The following is an 8,615-nucleotide window of genomic DNA, read 5'->3' as shown; positions in this document are numbered from 1 at the left end:
AAAAAATAGGACTTTTTTTTATAATTACTTCTATGGCATTTAAATAAAAATGGTAACAGAGATTTTTATCCATCCATTTATGTAAATAAAACTTTGATTCAAAAAGTTCATCAAAAATGTTGTAAACGTAATCCATGTGAACCGATTCAAGTACATACAGTGTGTATTTAATGTTGTCTGTCTGCGAGTACATGCATATCAAATAACCAGTATAGAGTGTATGTATATGCTTATATTGAAGTGTGATTTTTTTTGTGTAGTGAGCTCTTCGGTGTTGCTCCTCATTAGGAATCTATGGTAGCTTAGAGGAAGAATCCCCTACCGAGTCTTTCTCTGTTTTCAGGCTACAGAAACAGGACATTGTTAGGGATCTTCCTGGTGCTTGTTCTGCACCTCCTGGAGAAAAGTGTCTTCTGTATGGCCCTGTAGAGGTGGACACGCTCAGCTGAGCCCAGCACCCTCCGCAGGGTCATACAGTCCTGTCAGGTGCCCTTTGTGAGGCAGAAAAAAAAAGATGCTTTCTATTGTGCCGCTGTAGAAGGATGTCGGAGGCATCCTGAATCTCCCGAAACACAGCCAGGAAATTCCTGAGCCCTTTTTTTACCACACTGTGAATGCAGGTGAACAATACCTTGTGAAAAAAGAAGAGCGCTTACTTGTACTGAATGTGCACTTTTAGTGTACTTCAAATGTTAAAAGTGTATTTAAAAAAAAATTATATTTAGAGATTATAACATTATTGAAATAAAAGGCCACTTGAGTGTGTTAAGAAATATGTGACCCTGCAGCACAAAAGCAGTGTTGAGTCGCTGGGGGATATTTGTAGCAATAGCCAACAATACATTGTATGGGTCAAAATTATACATTTTTCTTTTATGCCAAAAATCATTAGGATATTAAGTAAAGATCATGTTCCATGAAGATATTTAGTAAATTTCCTACCGTAAATATATCAAAACTTCATTTTTGATTAGTAATATGCATTGCTAAGAACTTAATTTGGACAACTTTAAAGATGATTTTCTCAATATTTAGATTTTTTTGCACCCTCAGATTCCAGATTTTCAAATAGTTGCATCTCAGCCAAATAGGATTTATTTTAGCTTATTTATTCAGCTTTCAGATGATGTATAAATCTCAATTTCAAAAAACTTCACCCTTATGACTGGTTTTGTGGTCCAGGGTCACATATAGTCATGAAAGTGTCTCTCTTTAAGTCACTTAAGCACACTTTTAAAAAGCGCACTTCGTAATGTCAATTTAAGTTTTACTTCAAAATGCATTTTCAATCATCGTTTTAATAAACTTTTGCTGTGCATTAAATAAATACACTTATTTTGATGTGCTGACTAACAAACTAAAGCACAAAGTACTTGATTGTAATGTATTTTAAAAGTACTGAACTGCAACTTCATTACAAATGTGCGATTTCAAATATATTTAAATAAATGACATACAAGTTTCAATAAAAATGTCATTATTAAGTATATTGTAGTTTACTATACATGCTTCTCAGTACATTCAGCAGTACTTATAACCATATTTCAAATACAATAGAAGTATGTAATGAATTGAAGTCTTAAGTGGGTCAAAAAAAAAATCATGTAACTGTATTAAGTAATAAATTTAAGCTACAATAAATGTTCATTTAATTGAAATTAACATGCACATAAGCATCCAACATTTTATTTTTACTTTGCTTAATTTTATTAGATTTTTTTTACAGTATACTAAAGTGTCTAAGTATGCTAAAATGTGTCCCTGCAGCACTAAAGCAGTGTTAAGTCGCTGGGGGATATTTGTAGCAATAGCCAACAATACATTGTGTGTCAAAATTATAGATTTTTCTTTTATGCCAAAAATCATTAGGATATTAAATAAAGATCATGTTCCATGAAGATATTTAGAAAATTTCCTACCGTAAATATATCAAAACTTAATTTTTGATTAGTAATATGCATTGCTAAGAACTTCATTTGGACAACTTTAAAGACGATTTTCTCAATATTTAGATTTTTTTGCTCCCTCAGATTCCAGATTTTCAAATAGTTGTATCTCAGCCAAATATTGTCCTATAATAACAAACCATACATCAATGGAAAGCTTATTTATTAAACTTGAATGGTGTATAAATCTCAATTTAAAAAATTTGACACTTAAGATTGTTTTGCCGTCCAGGGTCACAGATGTCTTATTCGCAAGAATTGCATATACATGCTAGACAAAGCTGCACTGCAATTGAATTATGTAGGTCTGTTAGTCCAACTTCACCAAAAAAAATTACAATTTCAGTCAGGCTAAAGCATTTACATGACATTTTATGAAGACAAATGATGGTTTTAGTCTGACTGAAATCGACTTTTAAAGTGCATGTAAATGCACTTTGTGATGTACAATCAATTTCAATTGATTGTAGATAAATTCTCACTTCATCCAGCGCTCTTTTTGTTCTCAAAAAAAATAAATCACGTTACTGTTTTATTGAGTGTGAAACCACTACAGACTCTACAGCACTTGAGAGAGATTTCCGAATGTTTCAATTGCAAAGCATTTTGCGAACCCCTTTGTCAATGGAAAACGCATTTGAAGTGTGCTCAATACAACAACTGAACAAAGGATACTCCAGCACACATATAAATGAACACTACCATTCAAAATAACTTTTGTAGAGAAGGGTTTCAGCAGAGGACTGAATAACAATTTGACCTCAGAGCAAACGGTCTTAGAACGAATAAATAAATGGTTTGCGCATCTCTCATGAAGGAGTGTGTTAAGAGACTCACTGCAGCCGTCTTCATCGCTGTGATCTCCGCAGTCATTGTCACCATCGCACTGCCACTGCGCCGGGATGCACGTGCACTCGCCAAACGCACTGACCGCACATGTGAAGTGATTTCTTCCACAGGAGCATTCAGCGGCTCCTAAAACAGCTACAAAACACGCATAAACATAAGTCAGCTATTACAAGTTTTCAGAAATGCTGTTTAAATATGCAAATGAAATGTTTTGTCGATCCCACTTTATATTAGGTGGCCTTAACTACTATGTACTAACATAAAATAAGTACAATGTACTTATTGTATTGCAAAAACACTTTTGCTGCTATTGAGGTAGGATACAGGTCAGGTTAGGGACAGGTTTGGTGCTATTGGTAGATTTAAGGATGGGTTTAGGTGTAAGGTATGGGTCAACAGAGTAATTATAAATGGAATTGCAGAAATGTATTACAGATGTAATTACATGCAGTTTTTTCAAATGTAAAATAAATAAGTGCATTGCTTCAACAGATTAATTTAATTGCAAGTGCATAGTAGTTAAGGCCACCTAATATAAAGTGAGACCGTTTTGTCTATAATATGCACTAATTTCCAAAACAAAAATCTGAACGGGAATGAAAAATGTAATTTCATTGCAATTGACATGCAATTAAGTGTTCAAAACATGATACTTTCTCTTTGCTAAATTTAATTTAACTTTTTAAAGAAGTTAAGAATTGCACACTTTTTTTTCCCCATTGCAAGTTTTCAAAAATGTTCATTAAATATGCAAATGATACATTTTGTTGAACAAACATGCACTGATCTGTAAACATTTCCAGAATAGAAATCTGAACATTGCTTAAAGCCAGGTTCAAAATGTATGTTTCATTTTGCTGACATATGTGACCCTGGACCACAAAACCATTTAATTAATTTCCTTTTTTTTTTTTTTTTTTCTCCAGGAGCGACGAAAGAGATCGGATCAGCTTTGACCAGGATGTGTATGAGACACAAAAGCATTGAGAACAAGCTCGAACTGTTCACCACAAAACGGAAATTTGGTGCATTTAAGTGCTGCTGAAGTGAAGCAAAAACTGATTTGGAGAAAATGGCGCGTAAAAATATGTATCGTTATTGAAATCTACAGACAGAAATTTCTGTAGAGAATCACCACTGGCTTACGTTCCCAAAATCACACGGGGCAAATTATTAAACAACTAAAGATGACCCATGACAAGATAAACACATTAAACTCAATACTAGTTCATCCAGCTTGTTCCAACCAAAATTACCTCCCACCACAAACTAGTGTTGGAAAATTTCAACCCCTGCAATTTCTTCTGAACTCAATAATTCAAGGAAGCGGAAAAGTCTATTAATAACTCTTCCAGCCCACCTCCCTTCTTTCAAGTATGTGCTTCATCATGTATGATGCACGAGAAGGACTTGATGTACTTGGCTTAACTTCAGATCATTTGCATCTATACGCTCCTCTCATATCGTGAGCAGCTCTGGACAGGATTGAAGAGAGCGACCGAATGAAAAGAGAGGAAGACTGGAGTTGGCTCTATGGTTCTGTGCTCCTTTTTGGCAAGCTGGAATAATTACAGCCCTTCTCTTGCGGGAGATCAAGTTATATATGCCATGTTTAGTCACTAAATAGAGCAAGACGCTCATCATGTACGCTTTAAAGACTTGCCATTTCTGTTTCAAAGTCAAAAACACTGTTAGCCTTAATATCATTGAAACAGAGCAAACAATGACAATGTAATACACATTTATTATACATGGTGCCAAAACAATTTGGGGCACTTTTTTGGCATATTTGTAAGATAGCTAAAGCAGGTCTTTTAAAAATACCTTTATTAGGTTTTATTAGTCACAAGACAATAAAGATAAACAAAAGCACAACATAAGCGAACTAAAATTGTTGGACGGACCTGTAGAAACGTCATTTTTTGTGAAGCAGACTTTAAACTGCAGCAAAAGTTTAAAGTAAAAAAAAAGACATTATAAAACATTGAAATGTATTGATTTAGAAATGTAAATGTATCAATACGTGTATTTAGCAGATGCTTTTATCCTAACATTGCACTTAAGGTATACATTTATCAGCATTACGACAAAACACCTATTCTAAAACGAATCAATTTAAATGCAATGAAATGAATACTTGAATTATGCCTTAACTGCCCAAATATATTTTGAGGAAATTGTTTTTCAGATACATTGTAATTCATTTTGAATATATTCCATGCTTTTTAATTCATTCGTTACACTATTGCTTTACTTCAATAGGTTTTCAAATGCTTTTTTCATAAATTAACAATTCTGTGCTTAATCAAGGCAAGCAATATATTGTTTTCCACTTTTAATTTTTAAAACTATAAAAATAAACCATATTCTACATTCTAAAAACAAATGGCTCAACGAAAATAAATAATTTTAAGTTAAAAAAAAAAGTCTTTTCAGGTATGACAACTTTAATTAAATTTGTTAAACCAAATAAAAAAAAACTTAATTTGTAGCAAAAAGTTTTATTTAAATCACAATATTTCTGTAAAATACGGGATTATTTTTACACCTATTGGTACATTACTTAATTGCGCTCATATTTGCTTTTGTGATAAATTTGAAAAGAAAAAAGAAAAAAAAAAAATCACATACCCATTTTAAGAAATAAACCGTATCGGTAAAATTGACAAAAAGTATTGGTATCATATCGAATTAAAAAGGTTTGACATCATTCATCCCTATTAATTTAATTTAAAATAAACAATTTAGTTGTTCCAACACACTTGCAAAACAAACAGGGATCCACCGATACTAAATTTCTCCACTGACAATGACTACCGATTATTTAGAATGATATCTGTCGACAATTATATTATGATGATTTGGTTTTCTTAAGGAAAACAAAATCAGAGCCCAAACTGTAATATTCAACTGCTATATAATTTATAATATATTAAATCACACTAAAACAATAACTGAAATGTTCGACTCAATTGCACATAATCTTCATGTCAGATTTATTCAAATATGCATATATAATTAACAGTAAATAAGCGCCCTCTAGTGTTTCTTTTTATAGCTAACTAACGAACTGTGAACACTGGTTAACTTTCCTGAGGTAAATGCAATGTTAAGTGACACTTCATTCACAGGCTGTTTTATTGGCGTCTTTCCGTGGTTGAAACGCCGATTGAGCGATTACATGAGACATGATACATTTCAGTAAGTTGTATCTTTCAACATACCTTCTGATGTTCAATCATGTTTATTTCACGCTAGAACTTGCCTTGAATCTGCAATCTGAGATCAGACCAACTAAATTGCTTGCGTACGCATGAAAGCAGAACGCTGCGATGCAGATTAGGATATGACTAGTATTGATGGAGTTTTTGGGTTTATCCACATCATGTTATGTTAGTGTTTAGCATCCAGTAGCACCATTGTAAATTGGTGAAGGTGGGATATAAATGAGGATGCCAGGGGGAAAACAGAAAGGGATCATGTATGTATCAATACGTGTATTTAGCAGATGCTTTTATCCTAACATTGCACTTAAGGTATACATTTATCAGCATTACGACAAAACACCTATTCTAAAACGAATCAATTTAAATGCAATGAAATGAATACTTGAATTATGCCTTAACTGCCCAAATATATTTTGAGGAAATTGTTTTTCAGATACATTGTAATTCATTTTGAATATATTCCATGCTTTTTAATTCATTCGTTACACTATTGCTTTACTTCAATAGGTTTTCAAATGCTTTTTTCATAAATTAACAATTCTGTGCTTAATCAAGGCAAGCAATATATTGTTTTCCACTTTTAATTTTTAAAACTATAAAAATAAACCATATTCTACATTCTAAAAACAAATGGCTCAACGAAAATAAATAATTTTATTTAAGTTAAAAAAACAGTCTTTTCAGGTATGACAACTTTAATTAAATTTGTTAAACCAAATAAAAAAAAACTTAATTTGTAGCAAAAAGTTTTATTTAAATCACAATATTTCTGTAAAATACGGGATTATTTTTACACCTATTGGTACATTACTTAATTGCGCTCATATTTGCTTTTGTGATAAATTTGAAAAGAAAAAAGAAAAAAAAAAAATCACATACCCATTTTAAGAAATAAACCGTATCGGTAAAATTGACAAAAAGTATTGGTATCATATCGAATTAAAAAGGTTTGACATCATTCATCCCTATTAATTTAATTTAAAATAAACAATTTAGTTGTTCCAACACACTTGCAAAACAAACAGGGATCCACCGATACTAAATTTCTCCACTGACAATGACTACCGATTATTTAGAATGATATCTGTCGACAATTATATTATGATGATTTGGTTTTCTTAAGGAAAACAAAATCAGAGCCCAAACTGTAATATTCAACTGCTATATAATTTATAATATATTAAATCACACTAAAACAATAACTGAAATGTTCGACTCAATTGCACATAATCTTCATGTCAGATTTATTCAAATATGCATATATAATTAACAGTAAATAAGCGCCCTCTAGTGTTTCTTTTTATAGCTAACTAACGAACTGTGAACACTGGTTAACTTTCCTGAGGTAAATGCAATGTTAAGTGACACTTCATTCACAGGCTGTTTTATTGGCGTCTTTCCGTGGTTGAAATGCCGATTGAGCGATTACATGAGACATGATACATTTCAGTAAGTTGTATCTTTCAACATACCTTCTGATGTTCAATCATGTTTATTTCACGCTAGAACTTGCCTTGAATCTGCAATCTGAGATCAGACCAACTAAATTGCTTGCGTACGCATGAAAGCAGAACGCTGCGATGCAGATTAGGATATGACTAGTATTGATGGAGTTTTTGGGTTTATCCACATCATGTTATGTTAGTGTTTAGCATCCAGTAGCACCATTGTAAATTGGTGAAGGTGGGATATAAATGAGGATGCCAGGGGGAAAACAGAAAGGGATCATGTTGTGCAACCCACATATTCATCTCCTAAAGTCATTTACTCATTTCCGTATTTTTGCTCAAAGCAGATAAACACGGCAAAGCTTTAGAGACCAATTAAGTCCGATCACTGACACGATAAAAGAGCAGCAGATTTGTCTGTACTTGAATTATCCCAAGCATCATCTTTTCATTTTCCACCCTTCCATTTGCCGAAAACCCCTCACATCTGGAATCTCTCCTCCTCTTCCCCCCTGTGGCTACGCTTGCTCTCCGTTACAGACATTGGCAACAAAAAATGCCAATACCTCACTGTGTGTGCATGTGCAACTGCCGTTCTCTCTAATTTCTATCCCGTGAAATTACCCTTCGACCACAAAGATATATCAACATGTCTTTCCAGAAAGCTGTCAGACTTTCGAGCTTAACCCCTCCAACGCAGAACGAAGACGCAGCTGCGGGGAGCCGCTCTTTCAGCAGCGAAAGAAAGGATTTACATCTAAAAAGTCCTTCAACACTTATGAAAGGTCTGCTTACAAGAGCTCAGCAGCGCTGCAAGTTGGTTATCTGATCTATTCATCGCTTTATAAACGGAACGGAGTTTAATCACTGACATTTTTTTAAATATTTTGCTCATTTCAAAAGAGCAACAATTTTTATGAAAGTTATGCAAAGTGACTGGATGCTGGTTTAAATATAACTGGATGAGTGGCGGAAAAGTTTCAAGTTGTTAAAACAAGGATTATTACTGATAAATAAAACCATAAAAAGGCATTTATCATCAACTTGGTTGTTTATAACAACAACATACAGAACTACCTAATTTTGCTTTAAGTTTGATTGCATCATATAATAATGTTCATCGTCTGTTTGATTACATCTTTAAT

The sequence above is a fragment of the Sinocyclocheilus grahami genome, unplaced genomic scaffold, assembly GCF_001515645.1.
Source record: "Sinocyclocheilus grahami isolate Dianchi unplaced genomic scaffold, SAMN03320097.WGS_v1.1 scaffold300.1, whole genome shotgun sequence".
Taxonomy (NCBI): Eukaryota; Metazoa; Chordata; class Actinopteri; order Cypriniformes; family Cyprinidae; genus Sinocyclocheilus; species Sinocyclocheilus grahami.
Note: the sequence above shows the minus strand (reverse complement) of the source record.